Here is a 13,247-nt window from a genome sequence, read left to right as displayed (position 1 = left end):
AACTGGTTCTAAAAGAGATTGTTGAGGAGAAAGAACGAGTGTTTAAACTGGTTCTAAAAGAGATGGTTTGAGGAGAAAGAACGAGTGTTTAAACTGGTTCTAAAAGAGATCGTTGAGGAGAAAGAACGAGTGTTTAAACTGGTTCTAAAAGAGATCGTTGAGGAGAAAGAATGAGTGTTTAAACTGGTTCTAAAAGAGATCGTTGAGGAGAAAGAATGAGTGTTTAAACTGGTTCTAAAAGAGATCGTTGAGGAGAAAGAACGAGTGTTTAAACTGGTTCTAAAAGAGATCGTTTGAGGAGAAAGAACGAGTATTTAAACTGGTTCTAAAAGAGATCGTTGAGGAGAAAGAATGAGTATTTAAACTGGTTCTAAAAGAGATCGTTGAGGAGAAAGAATGAGTATTTAAACTGGTTCTAAAAGAGATAGTTGAGTTGAAGACAGAGTTTGTTGTATCTCTCCATTCAAATAAACATGGCCACCAAACAAGGAGGCAAAGTGAAATGATCTGAAACATCTGTTGGATAGGAGAAGATCAGACGATTTGGCCTCTGGAGAGACAGAAGGAGAGACAGAAGGAGAGAGAGAGAGAGAGAGAGAGAGAGAGAGAGAGAGAGAGAGAGAGAGAGAGAGAGAGAGTGTGTGTGTGTGTGTGTACATGCGTGCCTGTGTTCAAAGAGGTGACTCCACAGCAGTAGAGACAGATGTAGCCTTGTGTGTTGTTGTAACTAAGGGGGGTAGCCTAGCCTAGCCTAGCTTAGCCTAGCTTAGCCTGGCCTGCTACCCAACCTCTAATCTGTTTAGTCTTTAACTATTAGCATCACGCTAGCAGAGACTAACATTTGCCAACGATTTTAAATCAGCAAACCTCATTAGGTTTAGCCTGGCTATGCTTATTAGGTTTAGGAAGAAGGACTGTCATCTATAAATTAAGGAATAGCAGGGTCAACTCTCTTGGTTGACCCCATAAACTGATCTAAGGCCAGTTTTACATCTCACCTCCTATTGATTAAATCAAATTAAATCAAATTGTATTGGTCACATATACATGGTTAGCAGATGTTAATGCGAGTGTATCAAAATGCTTGTGCTTCTAGTTCCAGCAGTGCAGTAACATCTAACAAGTAATCTAACAATTCCACAACAACTACCTAATACACTCAAATCTAACAAGTAATCTAACAATTCCCAACAACTACCTAATACACATAAATCTAAAGGGATGGATGAGAATATGTACATATAAATATATGGATGAGCGATGGCCGAGCAGCATAGGGCAAGGTGCATTAGATGGTATAAAATACAGTATATACATGAGATGAGTAATGTAAGATATGTGAACATTATTAAAGTGCCATTATTTAAAGTGGTATTGTTTAAAGTGACTTGTGACCGATTTAATAAAGTGTCCAGTGATTGGGTCTCAGTGTAGGCAGCAGCCTCTCTGTGTTAGTGAAGTGTCCAGTGATTGGGTCTCAGTGTAGGCAGCAGCCTCTCTGTGTTAGTGAAGTGTCCAGTGATTGGATCTCAGTGTAGGCAGCAGCTTCTCTGATTGCCGTTTAACAGTCTGATTGGCCTTGAGATAGAAGCTGTTCTTCAGTCTCTCAGTCCCAGCTTTGATGCACCTGTATTGACCTCGCCTTCTGGATGATAGCGGGGTGAACAGGCAGTGGCTCGGGTGGTTGTTGTCCTTGAGGATCTATCTGGCCTTCCTGTGACATTGTGTGCTGTAGGTGTTGTGGAGGGCAAGTAGATTGCCCCCGGTGATGGGTTGTGCAGACCCTCTGGAGAGCCTTACGGTCGAAGGCGGTGCATAAGTTTGTCAGGGTTTTAGGTGACAAGCCATATTTCTTCAGCCTCCTGTGGTTGAAAAGGCGCTGTTGCACCTTCTTCACCACACTGGGTGGGTGGACCATTTCTGTTTGTCTGTGATGTGTACTGTAACGGTTTTGACTTGAGGTTATTATTTATAGGGGTGCCAGGTAGGTTGTGCCTACCAGAGAAAACATTAGTTTCTCCTTTTAGTTTGGGTGGGAATGAGTCCCATCTGGTCCGTCAAGTCTACACCAATACAAAGGACGTATGTAAAAGTCAGGATGGAAATAAACTTTTCATAAACCCTTAAAACATTGAAAAGAACTTCAAAAACAATTATATTCTGTTGCGTGGGTTGTATTAGCAACAACAATGATTACACACATATATAATAATATCACAATGAGTTCTGGTTCCTCCAGAAATGTCCTGTACCTCGGGCCTAAAAAGAGTCCTGCCCGGTAAAGGAGTTCAGTGAACTCAAGTGACTTTTGTCACGCGATGTTTGTCCGTTCGTTCCGTGTAGCGTAAACCCAGTATTAAACATACAATCAATATAACAATTACTTTACCACAGAACCTTAAAGCGGATCAACTCTTAATTAAGTCCTCAACTACCACTAACTACACAAATCACAGTATACATCACATCCAAACAAATGAAATACCGTATACAAAAAGGTGGTAGTCAGTCGGTCAGTCAGACAATCCAATCCGCCAATAGATCTCCAGCGGAGAAAGGCCACGAAGAACGGAGAGGTGTAGTCCAGGGACGCAAAGAGTGGATCCGATCCTGGGTAAACTCTCTTAGGCTACAAAACACACGTTTAACGGCAACAAAACAAACGGAATAGAGAAGCTTCGGAACTGAGGGTTGAACACATCCTCATGCACGGCTCCATCATAACCCCACTTTCGTGCAGCTGATGCTGGCTATTTAATTGGGAATTAAAGGGAAAGCGCCCTATTGGAAGGAGCTGCACTGAGACGGTTCAGAAAAATTCAGGGCCGTCACAGTACGCAGAGGAACTTAAAACTTTCCACCTGCTCCACTATGGTTCCTTCAATGTGGACAGGGGTGCTCCCTCTGCTGTTCCCTGAAGCCCACGATCATCTCCTTTGATTTGTTGATATTGAGTGAGAGGTTGTTTTCCTGACACCACACTCCGAGTGCCCTCACCTCCTCCCTGTAGGCCGTCTTGTCATTGTTGGTGACCAAGCCCACTATTGATGTGTCGTCTGCAAACTTGATGATTGAGTTGGAGGCGTGCGTGGCCACGCAGTCATGGGTGAACAAGGAGTACAGGAGGGGGCTGAGCACACACCCTTGTGGGGCCCCAGTGTTGAGAGTCAGTGAAGTCGAGGTGTTGTTTCCTAACTTCTCCACCTGGGTGCGGCCCGTCAGAAAGTCCAGGACCCAGTTGCAAAGGGTGGGGTTGAGACCCAGGGCCTCCAGCTTGATGATGAGCTTAGAGGGAACTATGGTGTTGAATGCTGAGCTGTAGTCAATGAACAGCATTCTTACATAGGTATTATTTTTGTTCAGATGGGATTGGGCAGTGTGCAGTGTGATGGCGATTGTGTCATCTGTAGACCTGTTGGGGCGGTATACAAATTGAAGTGGGTCTAGGGTGGCAGGCAACAGGGGAGTGCTGTTCCACTGTGGCACCTAACCCAGAGGAAACAGTGGAGTGCTGTTCCACTGTGGCACCTAACCCAGAGGAAACAGTGGAGTGCTGTTCCACTGTGACACCTAACCCAGAGGAAACAGGGGGGTGCTGTTCCACTGTGACACTTAACCCAGAGGAAACAGGGGGTGCTGTTCCACTGTGACACCTAACCCAGAGGAAACAGGGGGGTGCTGTTCCACTGTGACACCTAACCCAGAGGAAACAGGGGGTGCTGTTCTACTGTGACACCTAACCCAGAGGAAACAGGGGGTGCTGTTCCACTGTGACACCTCACCCAGAGGAAACAGGAGGGTGCTGTTCCACTGTGACACCTAACCCAGAGGAAACAGGGGTTGCTGTTCCACTGTGACACCTAACCCAGAGGAAACAGGGGAGTGCTGTTCCTAACCCAGAGGAAACAGTGGTGCTGTTCTACTGTGACACCTAACCCAGAGGAAACAGGGGGTGCTGTTCCACTGTGACACCTAACCCAGAGGAAACAGGGGAGTGCTGTTCCTAACCCAGAGGAAACAGGGGGTGCTGTTCCACTGTGACACCTAACCCAGAGGAAACAGGGGAGTGCTGTTCCTAACCCAGAGGAAACAGGGAGTGCTGTTCTACTGTGACACCTAACCCAGAGGAAACAGGGGAGTGCTGTTCCACTGTGACACCTAACCCAGAGGAAACAGGGGAGTGCTGTTCCACTGTGACACCTAACCCAGAGGAAACAGGGGGTGCTGTTCCACTGTGACACCTAACCCAGAGGAAACAGGGGAGTGTTGTTCCACTGTGACACCTAACCCAGAGGAAACAGGGGGTGCTGTTCCACTGTGACACCTAACCCAGAGGAAACAGGGGAGTGTTGTTCCACTGTGACACCTAACCCAGAGGAAACAGGGGAGTGCTGTTCCACTGTGACACCTAACCCAGAGGAAACAGGGGAGTGCTGTTCCACTGTGACACCTAACCCAGAGGAAACAGGGGAGTGCTGTTCCACTGTGACACCTAACCCAGAATAAACAGGGGAGTGCTGTTCCTAACCCAGAGGAAACAGGGGAGTGCTGTTCCACTGTGACACCTAACCCAGAGGAAACAGGGAAGTGCTGTTCCACTGTGACACCTAACCCAGAGGAAACAGGAGGGTGCTGTTCCACTGTGACACCTAACCCAGAGGAAACAGGAGGGTGCTGTTCCACACTACAACACACACTACAACACACATGTAATCACTGACTATATCACAGGCCAGCCAGAGGCTAAGCTAATTTGTTTAGGGCCTCAAATCAACACCTGTCTAAACTGAGCCCAGGAATGACGAAAGAGAGAGAGGGAGAGAAAATGAGAGATAGAGAGATAGGTGAGACAAAGGGAGAGATAGGAGAGACAGAGAGATAGGAGAGACAACGGGAGAGATAGGAGAGACAGAGAGAAGAGAGACAAAGAGAGAGATAGGAGAGACAGAGAGAGGAGAGACAAAGAGAGTTCCATGACACAACTACAGAGTGATGTGTATTATCCCACAACTACAGAGTGATGTGTATTAGCCCACAACTACAGAGTGATGTGTATTAGCCCACTAACACAGCTACAGAGTGATGTGTATTAGCCCACAACTACAGAGTGATGTGTATTAGCCCACTAACACAGCTACAGAGTGATGTGTATTAGCCCACAACTACAGAGTGATGTGTATTAGCCCACTAACACAGCTACAGAGTGATGTGTATTAGCCCACAACTACAGAGTGATGTGTATTAACCCACTAACACAGCTACAGAGTGATGTGTATTAGCCCACAACTACAGAGTGATGTGTATTAGCCCACAACTACAGAGTGATGTGTATTAGCCCATTAACACAGCTACAGAGTGATGTGTATTAGCCCACAACTACAGAGTGATGTGTATTAGCCCACTAACACAGCTACAGAGTGATGTGTATTAGCCCACAACTACAGAGTGATGTGTATTAGCCCACTAACACAGCTACAGAGTGATGTGTATTAGCCCACAACTACAGAGTGATGTGTATTAGCCCACTAACACAGCTACAGAGTGATGTGTATTAGCCCACAACTACAGAGTGATGTGTATTAGCCCACTAACACAGCTACAGAGTGATGTGTATTAGCCCACAACTACAGAGTGATGTGTATTAACCCACTAACACAGCTACAGAGTGATGTGTATTAGCCCACAACTACAGAGTGATGTGTATTAGCCCACTAACACAGCTACAGAGTGATGTGTATTAGCCCACAACTACAGAGTGATGTGTATTAGCCCACAACTACAGAGTGATGTGTATTAACCCACTAACACAGCTACAGAGTGATGTGTATTAGCCCACAACTACAGAGTGATGTGTATTAGCCCACAACTACAGAGTGATGTGTATTAGCCCACTAACACAGAGTGATGTGTATTAGCCCACAACTACAGAGTGATGTGTATTAGCCCACTAACACAGAGTGATGTGTATTAGCCCACTAACACAGAGTGATGTGTATTAGCCCACTAACACAACTACAGAGTGATGTGTATTAGCCCACTAACACAGAGTGATGTGTATTAACCCACTAACACAGAGTGATGTGTATTAGCCCACTAACACAGCTACAGAGTGATGTGTATTATTATTATATTATTATTATTAGCCCACTGACACAACTACAGAGCAGACACATATGGGGTGCAGTGCTGTGCATATTTGTGTCATGATCTATATATCTATCTCCTGGGCCAGAGAGCAGACCTATTAGAGTGGGGTCTTGTTGATCAGGGGGTTAAGTTTATTAGGTCTGGGCTCCTACCGTGTCAGGAGCACCACTACTCCTCCTCTAAACTAAGTGAGTTGGGGAGTTTATTTTAGCTTTATTTAACTAGACATGTCAGTTAAGAACAAATTCTTATTTACAATGACAGCCTTGGAACAGTGGGTGAACTGCCTTGTTCAGGAAGAAGGACTGATTTTTATCTGGTCAGCTCGGAGATTCGACCCAGCAACCTTTCAGTTACTGACCCAACGCTCTAACCACTAGGCTACCTGCTGCCCCAAGTGGTGAGGTTCATGTGGTTCAACTCGTCATTAAACTACATGTTGAAGTAGCTTGGTAGTAGTTGAACTCAATTCTAATCCAGCTCGTGTTTTCAGTAGTCAATTACTGTTTTGCCACGTAGTGGTGTAACTAACTATTGGAACTACAAACTATTTTTTTTTAAATATAAAATAAAAAATAGGCAAAAAGTAGGCAATAAATCCCTTTATTTTTCTGCATCAGATCTGCCTAATTCTGACTTGAAAAGGAGTATTTGTGTTAGCTAGGTAAAGTGTTTTCAGAGTAGCTTCCCCCACACCGCTGAGTTCACATAACCTGTCTCTATACCTGCTGAGACTCCCTGCACCGTCTGATTATCACACACTAATCACTGCTGAGACTCCCTGTACCGTCTGATTATCACACACTAATCACTGCTGAGACTCCCTGCACCGTCTGATTATCACACACTAATCACTGCTGAGACTCCCTGTACCGTCTGATTATCACACACTAATCACTGCTGAGACTCCCTGCACCGTCTGATTATCACACACTAATCACTGCTGAGACTCCCTGTACCGTCTCACTGCTGAGACTCCCTGTACCGTCTGATTATCACACACTAATCACTGCTGAGACTCCCTGTGCCGTCTGATTATCACACACTAATCACTGCTGAGACTCCCTGTACCGTCTGATTATCACACACTAATCACTGCTGAGACTCCCTGTACCGTCTGATTATCACACACTAATCACTGCTGAGACTCCCTGTACCGTCTGATTATCACACACTAATCACTGCTGAGACTCCCTGTACCGTCTGATTATCACACACTAATCACTGCTGAGACTCCCTGTACCGTCTGATTATCACACACTAATCACTGCTGAGACTCCCTGTACCGTCTGATTATCACACACTAATCACTGCTGAGACTCCCTGTACCTATCACACACTAATCACTGCTGAGACTCCCTGTACCGTCTGATTATCACACACTAATCACTGCTGAGACTCCCTGTACCGTCTGATTATCACACACTAATCACTGCTGAGACTCCCTGTACCGTCTGATTATCACACACTAATCACTGCTGAGACTCCCTGTACCGCCTGATTATCACACACTAATCACTGCTGAGACTCCCTGTACCGTCTGATTATCACACACTAATCACTGCTGAGACTCCCTGTACCGTCTGATTATCACACACTAATCACTGCTGAGACTCCCTGTACCGTCTGATTATCACACACTAATCACTGCTGAGACTCCCTGCACCGTCTGATTATCACACACTAATCACTGCTGAGACTCCCTGTACCGTCTGATTATCACACACTAATCACTGCTGAGACTCCCTGTACCGTCTGATTATCACACACTAATCACTGCTGAGACTCCCTGTACCGTCTGATTATCACACACTAATCACTGCTGAGACTCCCTGTACCGTCTGATTATCACACACTAATCACTGCTGAGACTCCCTGTACCGTCTGATTATCACACACTAATCACTGCTGAGACTCCCTGTACCTATCACACACTAATCACTGCTGAGACTCCCTGTACCGTCTGATTATCACACACTAATCACTGCTGAGACTCCCTGTACCGTCTGATTATCACACACTAATCACTGCTGAGACTCCCTGTACCGTCTGATTATCACACACTAATCACTGCTGAGACTCCCTGTACCGTCTGATTATCACACACTAATCACTGCTGAGACTCCTGTACCGTCTGATTATCACACACTAATCACTGCTGAGACTCCCTGCACCGTCTGATTATTACACACTACACTGACTCTGATACTGCCAGAGGGAGGAAAACATGAGAAAACTGCATTTCCTCTCTATGACGCTTTCCCGAAGCCAAAGCACGTTGCCCCCCTAAAATGCAGTGTAAAAAATCAGAGTGCTCTTGAAGTAGCCTACAGGTTAAAATCAAAGTATCCCATTCACTTCAGACGACGTTTTATGTTGATTCAACCGCTTTATGTTTTGAACGTGTATTAGTCTGCGTGGGACAGACAGAGAGGCGCTTACCTTCGAAGTCTGATAGAATCCCTCCAGGTGGTCGTTGACGGAGATATGGGACATCCTGACTGTCCGTATCAACTCTTCCGGAGTTCACTGCTGCTCGATATAACGGGGTAAAAAAAAAGTAGTTTATAGTTTATCAAAAAAATATAGTTTATATTCAAATGAAAACGTTATTCCTTCCAAAGAAAATCCACTCGCATAAACAAACGGATCCACCGTCTTGGAATAGAACTCCGCGGGTCTTGCAACCAAAAAGTTGCGTTTTATTTTCTGAAATCGACTCACATCGGAGAGCGAGCGCACAACTGTTTGCTTCAGCATATGCCTCCTGCCTCCGTCCGTCCGTCCGTCCGTCTGTCTGTGTCAGGAGAGGGTTTGAGCGGGTCTCCGGCGATGCGCCTCCCCTCTGGTCTCCCCTGCGAGTGGAGCCCTGCCCCTGTAGCCTGCCCTACCCTGGATGTAGGGATGGATAGAGGGATAGGGAGAGAGGAAGAAGAGGGGCGGACCTCCGTCCTTCATCTAGCCCCTAGACATTGTAGGCAACACCTGGAATGGGGAGTCAGTAAAATGTCTCGTCCTGGCTGCCTTCATTCACTTTCCCCGACGGGCGACTGTGATCTAGTGATGCGCACGTTGGCTCATAACCCGCAGTCCCCACGGTTATATCCACGGGGCGAGCAGGTTGAGGGTCACGGAATATTGTGTGGATGAAGGGCGGGTGGGTTGAATAAAGAGAAAACAATACCGTGAAAAATACAGAAATGGTATCATTATTGTGCAATTCATATATATATATAGGTTACATTGTGGTTTTCTTTCATTATTTTAGGCTATCTGGCATTACTGCATAACCCTAAACATGCCAATCTCCAAATGCTTTTGGGAATGGGCAGAACAAGTTAACGTCGATTCACGGAGGAAAAAAAGACAACGTCCAATTCAATAAGAGAAAAGCTGCGACACGGAGAGTTGAAAATAAAGAGAAGGGAGGGACAAAAAATGAATGTTTGGTAAAGATTTGTTGAAGTGGTAGAAGAGGATGATAGCAGTGCTGTGATAGCAGATATGTTATGTGTGATGATTGAGGCGCTGTACTAATTCAACAATCACTAGACTGAGACTTCAAATAGGCCTATGGCACGTTAAGATAACTTTAACCTACTGTTCAGATGGGTTCAATGGAAACTGAAATCTCAGAGCGTCAGAGCAGCAGGTCTCACTCTCAGATCATGATGCGCGTTTTGGTTTATGGTGCGTTCGTAAATTCACGCTCCGAGAGGTCAGAACACTACAAAACGGCTGGAATTTACAAACGGACAATCTGACAATACTCTGCATTTACGAATGACCCAGAGCGGAATCTGACACCATGTACAACAAACCCAAAGTCGGCTAGTTTGCTAGCTACTTCCAGACACAAATGAGAGAACACCTCACTCGGACCATTTGACTTGCCTGAGCAGAGCTGATTAAGCTGTTTTCATGTTATGCAGAGCGTTGGTGACTGTAACTGTGCTGTCGTCAACAACTGAATTACTTTGTTTTGCCGGCCGTTTACTGACACAGGTCATATTCAGCCGATGTTAAGTGTTAATAGTAAATTCATCAGTCATTCTGCTCTCTGGCACACTCTGACATTGGAATAGATAGCCAGAGCGAATTTACGAACGCACCATTTGAAGGTGAATTTGTGCCGCCTCAGCTCAGCCAATCAGAAAAGTGGTCCGGTCTTTACTTACTGGTCAGCCAAATGCTCAGTATAGATTATTATGGCAACAGAGAAATTGCTCAAGTTATTTCTGTAAATATATATTACAAATATTATTTTTGTAAATTTAAAATCCCACCCCAATCAATGATGGTCCTTGCCTTATGGCGTTTGCCAGAATTCCCATATAGCCAATCCACCCAAGCCCCCAGGGAGGGACAATCAACAGGTTGGCATGACCCCTAAGAGATTTGGTTGCGGGTCCTCCACACCAAGAGGGAAACATTATTTTGTGACCCCCCTCTTGACGGAGGAGAGAAAAATGTAAGTTTTAAATTTAACACATTTTGCCATGTGGTGGATTTTTTTGTTATTTAAATTGTAAATATTTTCTTATTTTTTTACCCATTTTTTCTCCCCAATTTCGTGGCGTCCAATTGGTCCAGTCTTTTGTCGCCGCTGAAAGTCCCGTACGGACTCGGGAGAGGAGAAGGTCGAGAGCCGTGGACTCAGGAGAGGAGAAGGTCGAGAGCCGTGGACGTGGGAGAGGAGAAGGTCGAGAGCCGTGGACTCGGGAGAGGAGAAGGTCCAGAGCCGTGGACTCGGGAGAGGAGAAGGTCGAGAGCCGTGGACTCGGAAGAGGAGAAGGTCGAGAGCCGTGGACTCGGGAGAGGAGAAGGTCCAGAGCCGTGGACTCGGGAGAGGAGAAGGTCGAGAGCCGTGGACTCGGGAGAGGAAAAGGTCGAGAGCCGTGCATCCTCCGAAACACAACCCAACCAGGCCGCACTGCTTCTTGACACAATGCCCACTTAACCCGGAAGCCAGCCGCGCCAATGTGTAGGAGGAAACACTGTACACCTGGTGACCGTGTCAGCGTGCACTGCACCCTGCCCACCACAGGGGTCGCTAGTGCGCGATGGGACAAGGATACCCCTGCCGGCCAAACCCTTCCCTAACCCGGATGACGCTGGGCCAATTGTGCGCCGTAACATTGGTTGATTAGACCACTGCGCCACTCGGGAGGCCTGGCCCTGTGCTACGGACTGGTTAGCCCGAGAATGTACTGTGTGATCACTGGACCAGATGGGACTGGGGAAGTCATGGCTTCAAACTGAACACATGATCACTGGACCAGATAGGACTGGGGAAGTCATGGCTTCAAACTGAACACATGATCACTGGACCAGATAGGACTGGGGAAGTCATGGCTTCAAACTGAACACATGATCACTGGACCACATGGGACTGAGGAAGTCATGGCTTCAAACTGAACACACACAGACATTCACTGTGCCAACTTTTAATTAAAAGTCCTAAATCCCTGAACCACAATCGACACTCCACTCCAGACCCTCTCATCTAACCCCCTACACACACACACACACACACACACACACACACACACACACACACACACACACACACACACACACACACACACACACACACACACACACACACACACACACACACACACACACAGATCTCTAAGAGCATGAAAAGTCTCAGTGACATTAATCCACATCTATAATGAGGCCCTCCAGACCCGTCTGTCCCAAGGGCACAGGCAACGGTTGTGTGTGTGTTTGGGATGTGGGAGATGTGGGTCATAGGGTCTATGGGAATTCAGTCACTTTGCCTCTTTTTCGCTCTCTCTCTCTCTGTCCCCCCTCCCTCTCTCTGTTCCCCCCCTCTCGCTCTCTCTCGCTCTCTCGCTCTCGCTCTCTCTCGCTCTCTCTCGATCTCTCGCTCTCTCTCGCTCTCGCTCTCTCTCGATCTCTCGCTCTCTCTCTCTCTGTCCCCCTCCCTCTCTCTGTTCCCCCCTCTCCCTCTCTCTTGCTCTCGCTCTCTCTCTCTCTGTTCCCCCTCTCCCTCTCTCTTGCTCTCGCTCTCTCTCTCTCTCTGTTCCCCCTCTCCCTCTCTCTTGCTCTCGCTCTCTCTCTCTGTTCCCCCCTCTCCCTCTCTCTCGCTCCGCTCTCTCTTGCTCTCGCTCTCTCTCGCTCTCACTCTCTCTTGCTCTCGCTCTCTCGCTCTCACTCTCTCTCGATCTCTCGCTCTCTCGCTCTCTCACGCCGCTCTCTCTCTCTCGCTCTCTGTTGCTCTCGCTCTCTCTGGCTCTCTCTGGCTCTCTCTCGCTCTCTCTCGCTCTCTCGCACTCGCTCTCTTTCGCTCTCGCTCTAGCTCTCGCGCTCTCGCTCTCTCTGTCCGCCTGGGCAGTTTCCTGTGATATGCTTGATATCTGTCTGTCTGTCTGTCTGTCTGTCTGTCTGTCTGTCTGTCTGTCTGTCTGTCTGTCTGTCTGTCTGTCTGTCTGTCTGTCTGTCTGTCTGTCTGTCTGTCTGTCTGTCTGTCTGTCTGTCTGTCTGTCTGTCTGTCTGTCTGTCTGTCCAAAGCAACTTAAAGTTACTATATTCACTAGTTTTCTCAGGCCCAGTACTCTATGGGCTATTCATTATCTCCTCTGGACTGTTGCTATCTCCTCAGGACTGTTGTTATCTCCCTAGGACTGTTGCTATCTCCTCTGGACTGTTAGTATCTGTTAGTATCTCCTCAGGACTTTTACTACCTCCTCATGACTGTTACTACCTCCTCTGGACTGTTGCTATCTCCTCTGGACTGTTGCTATCTCCTCTGGACTGGTACTATCTCCTCAGGACTGTTAATAATATCTCATCTGGACTGTTGCTATCTCCTCTGGACTGTTGCTATCTCCTCTGGACTGGTACTATCTCCTCAGGACTGTTACTATCTCCTCTGGACTGTTGCTATCTCCCCTGGACTGTTGCTATCTCCTCTGGACTGTTGCTATCTCCTCTGGACTGGTACAATCTCCTCTGGACTGTTGCTATCTCCTCAGGACTGGTACTATCTCCTCAGGACTGTTAATAATATCTCATCTGGACTGTTGCTATCTCCTCTGGACTGTTGCTATCTCCTCTGGACTGGTACTATC

The 13,247-nt window shown here is 46.8% G+C and overlaps 1 protein-coding gene across 1 annotated transcript in view; it reads right to left on the bottom strand.

Annotated features, from left to right (window-relative positions):
• LOC124019467 (putative glycine-rich cell wall structural protein 1) overlaps positions 1-8,989 on the bottom strand; it is a 59,362-nt gene extending 50,373 nt beyond the window's left edge. Inside the window, exons 1-2 of the mRNA XM_046334813.1 lie at positions 8,872-8,989; positions 8,590-8,679 (exon numbers count right to left, since the gene is read on the bottom strand). The gene's annotated coding sequence lies outside the window, so the exon portion shown is untranslated. The remainder of the gene's footprint in view (positions 1-8,589; positions 8,680-8,871) is intronic.
• Between the last annotated feature and the right edge of the window lie 4,258 nt (positions 8,990-13,247).

Source organism: Oncorhynchus gorbuscha, unplaced genomic scaffold, assembly GCF_021184085.1.
Source record: "Oncorhynchus gorbuscha isolate QuinsamMale2020 ecotype Even-year unplaced genomic scaffold, OgorEven_v1.0 Un_scaffold_606, whole genome shotgun sequence".
In the NCBI taxonomy this organism is placed as follows: domain Eukaryota; kingdom Metazoa; phylum Chordata; class Actinopteri; order Salmoniformes; family Salmonidae; genus Oncorhynchus; species Oncorhynchus gorbuscha.
The sequence above is the reverse complement of the archived record's forward strand: the minus strand, read 5'-3'. Positions and strand labels throughout refer to the sequence as shown.